This window comes from Mauremys reevesii, linkage group 12 (assembly GCF_016161935.1).
Source record: "Mauremys reevesii isolate NIE-2019 linkage group 12, ASM1616193v1, whole genome shotgun sequence".
Taxonomy (NCBI): Eukaryota; Metazoa; Chordata; order Testudines; family Geoemydidae; genus Mauremys; species Mauremys reevesii.
Window position 1 is genome coordinate 35,488,661 of NC_052634.1, and position 11,535 is coordinate 35,500,195.

Below are 11,535 nucleotides of genomic sequence, written 5' to 3' on the forward strand. Positions count from 1 at the left end.
TGAGCCAATTCTACTTCTCTCCAATTACATGGGATTGGATATATTTTCTTGGGAGCTGGCTTTTCCCATTCATTGAGAGATTCCAGGATCTGTTGGGGAAGTCCATAATCAATAGAGACTGGATCTGTTATTCCAGGAATTTTATCTTCCTTTCCACCAGCAGTTATCCATAGCTTTTTAAACTCTTCATCAATGTTATTTGCCAATGCGATAGACCGAATTATCTCATCATCAGAATTTGCAATTCTATATAATCGCCGCTTGAATCGGCGGATGAGACTAGCGAGTCTCGCCACTCCCAATCCACCATTCCTAAATCTGGTATATATAAAACCATTACAAGTATCGGGTGGTAGATGGAGCCATCCTTTGACGACGGTTCTGATGGTATCATCCAATGACGATAGCAAGGTCTTTTTGGTATCTGTATGATCAGCCAAATAGATGATCCGTGGTATGGTATAATTGTTCAACATTGTTAACTTTTGCGAAGGTTTTAATGGTGCCTTAGTCAATCTTTCACGCCAAACAGCAAGTTTTTCTTCAAGTAAGGGCTTAGAAAATCCAATCCATGGGTCAACTTTAAGTCCAAGATATTTCTCCGACTCGCCTGGTAAAATCATATTCAAACTATCTTTATCTATATTCCAGGTCTCACAATTATTGATTGTATAAGAGTCATGAGTAGGACTAACAAAAAACCCATAACATTTTTTGGCTTGTACTTTCAGGCCAGATAACTTACAAAAGTCTTCCAATATTTGAATATTTTTAGTCATACCTTCCCAGGTGTCACTCAACATAACCAAATCATCCGCAAAGGCAAGTGATGTTACCTTATTCACTCCATAAGAGAATCCCATATTAGCCTTCTCTAATGCTGTAATTAGAGGATCCATTGCCAGGTTAAATAACAGTGGAGACATAGGATCTCCTTGCTTGACACCAACTTTAATTTCAATAGATGAAGTACGCTCCGTACCAACTTCTATTCGAGTGTGGATATTTTTATAGGAATCTTCAATTATATTCACAATATGCTGATCCAATCCTTTCCTGTAGTACCCACATAATATGATCATGAGATATCGAATCAAATGCCTTAGCAATATCCACAAATATAACCCCCAATGATTTCTTGCTCTTTTTTGCTTGCTTCAATATTGTATGAAGTATCTTAAGGTTTTCTGAACAACCAGATGTAGCAATAAACCCTCTTTGTCGAGGGTTTATTGGGCATGCCTTGGCAAGTCGATTTGTTATTATTCTTGAAAAAAGCCTTAATATGATGGATCCAATAGTTAAAGGCCTCCAATTCCCCAGATCTTTTAGGGCCTCAGGGTCTGCAGTCTTGGGGATCAATAAGGAGAGACATTCTTTATGGTATCAGGTATCATACCAGTAATAAGCCATGTATTAAACAATTTCACAAGAGCAGTACATTCCGGATCCGCTTGGAGTAGGTCTCTTAGGCTGATCTTATCAGGGCCTGGTGCAGAGTTCTTATTCATCCCTTTATATTTTTCATTATTTCTTTGGCCGAGAGGAGACTTCAAAAGCGGTGTTATTGGCAGCTGTATGGGATTTAAATTGTCCCAATCCTTCAAAGGAGTCAAACTTTCCCATTTATTCTTGTATGTTTCAAATATCTCAGTAAGAGGGATTTGGCATTGCAAACGTTCGGTGCCATCAAGAATGATGGAGGCAAGTTTGCATCTATCTATCTCAAAAAGATGCTGATATCTTTTATAGAAACCTTTCTTTGCCGCTCTTTTCTCCATCCATTTCTTTTTCTTTCCACTCTTATTACTCATAATTTTATTATTCCCTCGTTGCCTTGGTTTAGGTGATTCTCTTAGAAATGTGGAGAGGATATCAAACGAGGTGGACTCGACAAGCGATCTTATATTGGAGTCTCCAGCCATCCATGCACTTATGATGTCAGGGTCAAATTTTATCTGACCCTGCTCACCTATATTTTGCTTTATCTTACATATATATGCATCCCTCAGTCCAGTGATGGTAATAGGGCTACCAGTTTTAGCTTCCAAATGACATACACTCAATACAGGTACTGGGTCCATTGTTGTCACTACAGCTTTCTTGTTAAGGCCCAACAACCTGCGCTTATCACTTATTTGTTTAGCTGTTTTGGTTTGAATATGATCCGAAATCAAAATATTTATGTTCCTTTCACCCCAGAACATATTATTAAAAGTAACGAGGAGCTGTTCTTCTTCGGCAGTCCAACAGCTCTTGTGCTTACCACGTTGGGAAATTACTTTAGGCTGACTGGCTTCACACGCTCTTTATTCCGACTGCCGGATGGGCTATTCTTTTATGTTGAGAAAGCCCACTTTTGGTATTAAATTGTTTATTACATATTTCACAGGCCCAGTAACCCAATTGATCTTCTGTTATTTTCCTTTACATTTCGGAATATGGCACAAGATGCTGTGTACCTTAGAATCACTTTTATCACACATGGAGCATTGAAATTCAGCCACTCTTCCACCATGATTGCGCTTAAGATGAACACTTAAAGCCGTTGGTTTTCCAACGTGATCACTGCAAAAGGGACACGCTGGGTTATCATTAGGTAGTGGAATTAAGGTCTTTTCCTGTGCTCCACTTACAGTTGTTTCCACTGTCTCTTCAATAGTAGTAAGAATATGACTCTCGCTTGATATTGTTTCCATTCTCTCCTCAATATTGGTAATCACGTTACTCTCACGCATACTTCTGTACTTCGTCCCCAAATCCAAATCCTCATCATCAGATGTAATAAAAGAGAAATCTGGATTTGATAGACAAGTAGATTTTACAGTCTCCCTAAAGGCACTGCCTATAATTTCTATCGTATGGAGGGGACCAAGCCATTGTTCCTCTTGAATAACTGTTAACCATCTAGTATAATTCCGTAATATACGAGGTTGGAAATATACCTCCTTTGTCTGTGGGGCAGGCTGGACATTATCTGCCTCACTTTCAGTAATCACAGGGCTCTCAGTCTGTGTAGCCACTGAGGAGACATTGACTCGAAACCGAGCCAGGGGCTCATTAGGTCGGAAGATGCACCTGCCCCAAGGTACAACCTTCGTGATTTCGATCTGTCGAGTTAGCCCTCGACTCAGGCTATTTCCGGCTCTATCAAGGGCCGCCATCATCTCGTGGTTTTCCATCAGAATACTATTGCCTGGCCGGTGTACCAGAACAATAGGGCGGGAAATCGAAAGCAGTTGAGCCTCAGTTGGTCGACTCAATCACCCAATGAGTCGTCCAGCGGGACCCCGGGGAGGTTGAGGTCTCAAATCTGCTAGATAGTAGGTAGGGACAGTGGGAATCTCGTTCATCCATTCATGCGCGTCACTAATTAGATGACGAGGCATTTGGCTATTTTAAAAACTCACATGGGTTTCTTTTTCAAGTTATTCGGAGTGTATAAACACCCCAGGTGGCCCGTCCAACCAAAGTTTTGTCATAGCCAGTGAGCGGTCATGAATTATAATAATCATCACGAGATTCCCAAGAAAAGGGATGGGTATATAGTATGGATAAGAAAAAGATATCAGAAAAGAAATTCAAGACACATGAGGGACAGAACCTCATGGAACAGTAAATTGTTTGTTCTTTCCAATGCTTTCAAAGGTGTTTATAATATCAATGGAATATAGGAAAGTTCTTTTACTAAAACATTGAGCAATTCTTTTATGCTGATGAATCGGGATGCCAAGGGCTGTCAGGACTTTCTCGTTGATTTTCGGCCATTTCCCCCTAGCACCTAGGGGGAACCCATAATATTCTACCTCTTTAGCTCCAGTCAGTTCTTTTATTTGACTTGTCAGGTTTTTATAATGTCTCACCTTTTCTGCTGCAGCATCTTCAAAAACTTTCTCCATATATTCGAACCGGACAGTAACATCCACCACCAGGGCAACATCTTCCTTAACAAAGATAAAATCAGGTTTCCTCAATTCCCTCTCTATGGTTTGCAAGTGAGGTTCTTCATAGACAACCCATTTCAGATCTTTAGCTTTTTGTTTTAACAAACCACATAATTTATTATGTCGTCGTATACGGGCTTCCTGCACCGCAGAACATTGCCCTAAAATATGAGAAAGGGATTCATAAGGTGCAGTGCAATGTCTACAATTCACATTCTTATTCATCCTACCACGCCCTTGATATTCTCTAGTGGGATATACATTCACTCTAAGCTTGAGGCCTATAAGAAATTGTCTTTCTGAAAATTCAGGATGAAATTGTAACCAGTCATTACTTATTGTATCATTGATAAAATGTTCAATTCCACTGCCCTGACATGGCAAATCTTTCCAATGAGCCAATTCTACTTCTCTCCAATTACATGGGATTGGATATATTTTCTTGGGAGCTGGCTTTTCCCATTCATTGAGAGATTCCAGGATCTGTCGGGGAAGTCCATAATCAATAGAGACTGGATCTGTTATTCCAGGAATTTTATCTTCCTTTCCACCAGCAGTTATCCATAGCTTTTAAACTCTTCATCAAAGTTATTTGCCAATGCGATAGACCGAATTATCTCATCATCAGAATTTGCAATTCTATATAATCGCCGCGCTTGAATCGAAGGGATGAGACTAGCGAGTCTCGCCACTCCCAATCCACCATTCCTAATTCTGGTATATATAAAACCATTACAAGTATCGGGTGGTAGATGGAGCCATCCTTTGACGATGGTTCTGATGGTATCATCCAATGACGATAGCAAGGTCTTTTTGGTATCTGTATGATCAGCCAAATAGATGATCCGTGGTATGGTATAATTGTTCAACATTGTTAACTTTTGCGAAGGTTTTAATGGTGCCTTAGTCAATCTTTCAAGCCAAACAACAAGTTTTTCTTCAAGTAAGGGTTTAGAAAATCCAATCCATGGGTCAACTTTAAGTCCAAGATATTTCTCCGACTCGCCTGGTAAAATCATATTCAAACTATCTTTATCTATATTCCAGGTCTCACAATTATTGATTGTATAAGAGTCATGAGTAGGACTAACAAAAAACCCATAACATTTTTTGGCTTGTACTTTCAGGCCAGATAACTTACAAAAGTCTTCCAATATTTGAATATTTTTAGTCATACCTTCCCAGGTGTCACTCAACATAACCAAATCATCCGCAAAGGCAAGTGATGTTACCTTATTCATTCCATAAGAGAATCCCATATTAGCCTTCTCTAATGCTGTAATTAGAGGATCCATTGCCAGGTTAAATAACAGTGGAGACATAGGATCTCCTTGCTTGACACCAACTTTAATTTCAATAGATGAAGTACGCCTGCACCAACTTCTATTCGAGTGTGGATATTTTTATAGGAATCTTCAATTATATTCACAATATGCTGATCCAATCCCCTTTCCTGTAGTACCCACATAATATGATCATGAGATATCAAATCAAATGCCTTAGCAATATCCACAAATATAACCCCCAATGATTTCTTGCTCTTTTTTGCTTGCTTCAATATTGTATGAAGTATCTTAAGGTTTTCTGAACAACCAGATGTAGCAATAAACCCTCTTTGTCGAGGGTTTATTGGGCATGCCTTGGCAAGTCGATTTGTTATTATTCTTGAAAAAAGCCTTAATATGATGGATCCAATAGTTAAAGGCCTCCAATTCCCCAGATCTTTTAGGGCCTCAGGATCTGCAGTCTTGGGGATCAATAAGGAGCGACATTCTTTTATGGTATCAGGTATCATACCAGTAATAAGCCATGTATTAAACAATTTCACAAGAGCAGTACATTCCGGATCCGCTTGGAGTAGGTCTCTTAGGCTGATCTTATCAGGGCCTGGTGCAGAGTTCTTATTCATCCCCTTTATATTTTTCATTATTTCTTTGGCCGAGAGGAGAATTTCAAAAGCAGTGTTATTGGCCGCTGCATGGGCTTTGAATTGTCCCAATCCTTCAAAAGGAGTCAAACTCTCCCATTTATTCTTGTATGTTTCAAATATCTCAGTGAGAGGGATTTGGCATTGCAAACGTTCGGTGCCATCAAGAATGATGGAGGCAAGTTTGCATCTATCTATCTCAAAAAGATGCTGATATCTTTTATAGAAACCTTTCTTTGCCGCTCTTTTCTCCATCCATTTCTTTTTCTTTCCACTCTTATTACTCATAATTTTATTATTCCCTCGTTGCCTTGGTTTAGGTGATTCTCTTAGAAATGTGGAGAGGATATCAAACGAGGTGGACTCGACAAGCGATCTTATATTGGAGTCTCCAGCCATCCATGCACTTATGATGTCAGGGTCAAATTTTATCTGACCCTGCTCACCTATATTTTGCTTTATCTTACATATATATGCATCCCTCAGTCCAGTGATGGTAATAGGGCTACCAGTTTTAGCTTCCAAATGACATACACTCAATACAGGTACTGGGTCCATTGTTGTCACTACAGCTTTCTTGTTAAGGCCCAACAACCTGCGCTTATCACTTATTTGTTTAGCTGTTTTGGTTTGAATATGATCCGAAATCAAAATATTTATGTTCCTTTCACCCCAGAACATATTATTAAAAGTAACGAGGAGCTGTTCTTCTTCGGCAGTCCAACAGCTCTTGTGCTTACCACGTTGGGAAATTACTTTAGGCTGACTGGCTTCAATATGCTCTTTATTCCGCACTGCCGGATGGGCTATTCTTTTATGTTGAGAAAGCCCACTTTTGGTATTAAATTGTTTATTACATACTTCACAGGCCCAGTCAGCAAATTGGGGTCACCAGATCGCCGGCCACCAGGTAAACCCGGAGCTCCGACAGCCGTAGGGAGAACCGGGTTGACCTGCTGCCCGGCCGCAGTGCTGCCCCTCCTGTGGACAAACTTGAGATGACCTCGAGACCGACCGGCCGTCGGGTCGACCCGGTTGGTGGACCTGTTCTCCGGGTGGGCGATCGGACGGCTCCCCTCTCCCCCGCCCCTCGCACCGTGGGTCCCCCAGGCTGGGCGCCAACGGCAGGGTCCCTCCAGGGCGGGCGGGAGCCGCTGGGTCGCTCGGGGGTGTGGGAGCGGATCGCCCCCCACCGAGACCGGGACCCGGCCGCCGGGCGAGCGGCCCGGGGCGCGCCCTGCCCGGCTGCGGCCGGGGACTGCCTCCCGGCCGTTTGGCTCGGGCCCGTGGAAGTGTTTTCTTTCATTTGCTCTTTTATTGATTCGTTTCCCCCAGAAATCGGCCAGAGACGATGGCCGTCGGGCAGGCCCGGGAGTCGGCGGCAGGCGGTGGGGAGAAGCGGGCGAGGAGGCGCGGAGCCGGGTGCCTACGGCCATACCGGACCGAAAGCCCCTGATCCCGTCCGATCTCGGAAGGTAAACCGTCCCGGGCCTGGCTAGTACTTGGATGGGTGACCGCCTGGGAATCCCAGGTGCCGTAGGCTGCTTTTCCCGGTCCCGGCCGGCTCCCTCCTTTTCTGGGGAGGGAGGAACTGGGGCGGGGGCCCGAAGGCCCCCTCCTCGCTCCAGAGTCCCCCCCCACCACCACCAATGAGGAGGACCCGCGGCTCCCGAAGCCTCGGGGGGACACCCCCCCCGGGGCCGTGGGCGGACGAGGAGTTTGGGGGAGGACCGTTAAGCTTACCCCCGGACTGCTTTGGGAGGACCGTCAAGCCTCACCCCGCAGAGTTTGGGGGACGACAGGGAAGCCTGCCTCGGAGATCCCGGGAGAGGACCGTTAAGCCTCACCCCACAGAGTCTGGGGGACGACAGGGAAGCCTGCCCCGGAGATCCCGGGGAGGGGACCGTTAAGCCTCACCCCGGAGAGTCTGGGGGACCGTTAAGCCTCACCCCGAAGAGTCTGGGGGACGACTGTTAAGCTTACCCCCGGACTGCTGGGGGAGGACCGTCAAGCCTCACCCCGCAGAGTTTGGGGGACGACAGGGAAGCCTGCCCCGGAGATCCCGGGGGAGGACCGTTAAGCCTCACCCCGGAGAGTCTGGGGGAACGACTGTTAAGCTTTCCCCCCGGACTGCTGGGGGAACGGCCGTTAAGCCTCCCCCCGGACCTGCCCGTGGGGTCGACTATTAAGCCGGCCCCGGACCTGCCGGGGATCGACTATTAAGCCCCCCTCGGAGGTCCTGAGGAGCGGTGCTGTGCTGCACCCGGTGTGGGGGGACTGCCGGCCCGGAGAGCCAACGGGCCGCCAGCTCAACCCGGAGCCCATGCCGCCAAAGGGAGAACCGGGTTGACCTGGTGGCCGGCTGGAAAGATCGCCGGCCACCAGGTGAACCTGGAGCTCCGACGGCCGTAGGGAGAACCGGGTTGACCTGGTGGCCGGCCGCAGGGGTCCCCGGCCAGCAGGTCAACCCGGAGCTCCGACGCCCGTAGGGAGACCCGGGTTAACCTGGTGGCCGGCCGGAGAGATCGCCGCCACCAGGTCAACCCGGAGCTCCCGCGAGGGGAGGGGGGCCGCTGGTGAGCACGGGGCCACGGGGGGAAGGCGCGGCGGCGGTCATCTCCCTCGGCCCCGGGAGGCGGCGACAGGTGCGGCCCCGGGGCTGTAAGACTCGCTGCCCCGCGGCAGCGAGCCACCTGCCCGCCGAGGCCCTCCCAGCCGACCCGAGCCGGTCGCGCGCACCGCCTCGGTGGAAATGCGCCCGACGGGGCCGGGCCGTGGCCGCCGGGCGGCGGTCCCCACTGACACCCGCGCCCGGAGGAGCGGGGCGAGGGGATCCGCCGCCCCGGCCGCCGACCAACCCACCGGGTTGAATCCTCTGGGCAGACTGCGCGGACCCCACCCGTTTACCTGTTAACGGTTTCACGCCCTCTTGAACTCTCTCTTCAAAGTTCTTTTCAACTTTCCCTTACGGTACGTGTTGACTATCGGTCTCGTGCCGGTATTTAGCCTTAGATGGAGTTTACCACCTGCTTTGGGCTGCATTCCCAAGCAACCCGACCGAGAAGACCCGGTCCCGCACGCCGGGGCCGCTACCGCCTCACACCGCCCACGGGCTGTGCCTCGATCAGAAGGACTTGGGCCCCGAGAGCGGCACCGGGAGGTGGGTCTTCTGTACGCCACATTTCCCTCGCCCCACCGCGGACGGGATTCGGCGCTGGGCTCTTCCCTGTTCACTCGCCGTTACTGAGGGAATCCTGGTTAGTTTCTTTTCTTCCGCTGACTAATATGCTTAAATTCAGCGGGTCGCCACGCCTGATCTGAGGTCGCAGTCGGATGGGGACTTCGGGCGGGAGAGGGACGGGGTGGGGGGCGCGGCGGCTGCCCGCCGGCCCCACCGCCGCCGCGGGGGAAAGCGCTTCGGCCCCGGAGGAGGCCCGATTCGTAACACGACCACCCTCGGAGGGCAAGAACGGCCCAGTGGAGGAACGAGAGGCATCACCGCGGGCGCCGGGGCAAGCGGAAGCGGGGGGCGGACGGTGCCAGGAGTGCACGCGGGGGGCGCCGTCGGCCAGGGAGAGGGGAAGAAAAAACGGCCGGCAGAGGCGGCGGACGGAGCAGATGCGGCGGGGGGGGGTGGTGGCGGTGGTGGTTGGACGAGGGTCGGGTTCGCAACCTGGGCGCCCTCGCGAAACCCTCTCCTTCGCCTCTCCTCCTCCTCCTCCTCCCGCTTCTCTCCACCGTCACGCGCGCGTGCCGCCCGCTCTCCTCCTTCTCTCCCTGACTTTCCGACGCCCTCCTCCTCCTGGCGCGGAGTCTCGCCCTCGCGCCCCGACCGCGCCCCGGCAGGTCCCGGGCACCGTCGTAACCCCGGGCAGGGGAAGGGGAGGGGACCGGGAACCCCAGCGGGCAGCCGTGTCGCCACAGACAGCCGCGCGGGGCAGGCCCGTCTCCCCCTCGGGATCCACCTGGGAGCCGGCACCCACGGCCGGACCCTGTCTCCCCGACGACCGCCAACGCAACGTGCCCCCCGCGCCCTGTGCCACCGACCGCGGTAAGAAACCGGGGGGGGGGGGGAAGAGTGGATGGGGCGACGGGGCGCACGGGACCGACCGCCGTGACGCTGCGCTCCTCCGCGAACGGGACGAGCTCCCGGCGGGCGCCCGGGCATCGGGTCTGAACTTAGGGGACGAAGACGTTGGGGCGGGGAGAGCCGCCGGGCTCCCCTTCCCGAGGACGGGAAGGGGGCCACGCGACCAAACCCGCCCGCGCGCGCGACGCCCAGTCGCGCCTCCCGCGGAGGGCACGGCAGTGGGGCTGCTCACGGCCCTCCACCGCCAGGGGAGGAGGGCCGCGCGTGTCCCGCCGCCCCCCGCATCCTCGGGGACAATTGACCTTCAAGCGACGCTCAGACAGGCGTAGCCCCGGGAGGAACCCGGGGCCGCAAGTGCGTTCGAAGTGTCGATGATCAAGGTGTCTTGCAATTCACATTAATTCTCGCAGCTAGCTGTGTTCTTCATCGACGCACGAGCCGAGTGATCCACCGCTAAGAGTTGTCACGTTGGCTTTTGGGTTTCGGTAGGCCCTTCCGTTTTTCTTCCCCCCACGCGGCCAAAGCCACGCCGGCGCAGGGGGGGGGTTCCTTGTCCGCAACACACCGGTCGGTCGGGTCCCTGGCCTGCTGTCCCCAAAGGGGGGGGGCGGAGCGCGGTCGGGCGGGTTTCGGGTCGACGGTAGCAGGGGGGAGCCTGAAGGTCCCTCTTTCTCTCGCCGCCGCCTGAGCCCGCCCGCCAGTCCGTCCCCCGCACGGGACGTCCTGCCCAGCCGGGGCATCCCCCTCCTCGGTGTCCGTCCGCCCTTCGTACGTGACCGTCAAGGGTTTTAAGACCCGAGCCCAGAGGCTCGGGTAACGTCCAGGCGCTTGGCTCGCAGGGGCCAGGCGGCCGGGGCCGCGTTCAGACCGACCCTCGGCCCGCACCCCCACCCCAGCCCTTTCGGATCGGGTGGAGGGGGGAGGGGAGAGAGAGGCTGATGGGCCCCGGCCTTTCGGCCCCAATGCGGAGAGGGAGGCAGGGTAGCCCCTCTCCGTCCTGGACTTCCCGCGGACCGGAGGGGCTGGGGTGGGCCAGGCCCGCACCCGGTCCCCACCACCACTATGAGGACAGAAGTTGATGTTGGTCCCCTGGGATCGGTGCGCGTGAAAAGGAAAAGGGTCCCAATCCACCTGAACACCAGATGGCCACATGGTCGGGGTGCTGGCCCATGAAGGGCCCTTCCCATCACGAACGTCAGGGCCACATCGGTCGCATGAAGACAGTGGGCCCCCTCTCTCTGGGGGGTGCCGACACTTGTAGCTCAGGGTCCCGGCCACCTCGCCTGTGCGGGGGGTGTGCTGGGTAGGTTTTGGGGGCCCCCCACAACACTTTGGCAGAGAGCCAGAGAAAGGTGGCCATCTCGAAGGGCCTAGTGCCCTCCGCCGTCACATGGCCGCTCCCCCTCCCCTGGGTAGTTCAGGTAGTTCAGGTACCATCCTCGGATTGATCCCCTAGGCTGAGCTCTGGTTCTCACAGGTTCTGAAAACCCTGTCCTCAAAAATCTCCGCACACCTTTCTTAAAGGACACCTCAAAAAAGCCAACCCCGCTTCAGCGGGACGAACCTGAAATCCG

General features: G+C 51.8%; 2 non-coding genes across 2 annotated transcripts; one reads left to right on the forward strand and one right to left on the reverse strand.

The window, feature by feature from the left end:
* Positions 1–7,295: 7,295 nt before the first annotated feature.
* LOC120376176 lies at positions 7,296–7,414 on the forward strand. Its single transcript, XR_005587084.1, has one exon. It is a non-coding gene; the product is annotated as a 5S ribosomal RNA (ribosomal RNA).
* Positions 7,415–10,270: 2,856 nt separating this feature from the next.
* On the reverse strand, positions 10,271–10,423 carry LOC120376568. The gene has a single exon (XR_005587426.1). It is a non-coding gene; the product is annotated as a 5.8S ribosomal RNA (ribosomal RNA).
* Positions 10,424–11,535: the final 1,112 nt, after the last annotated feature.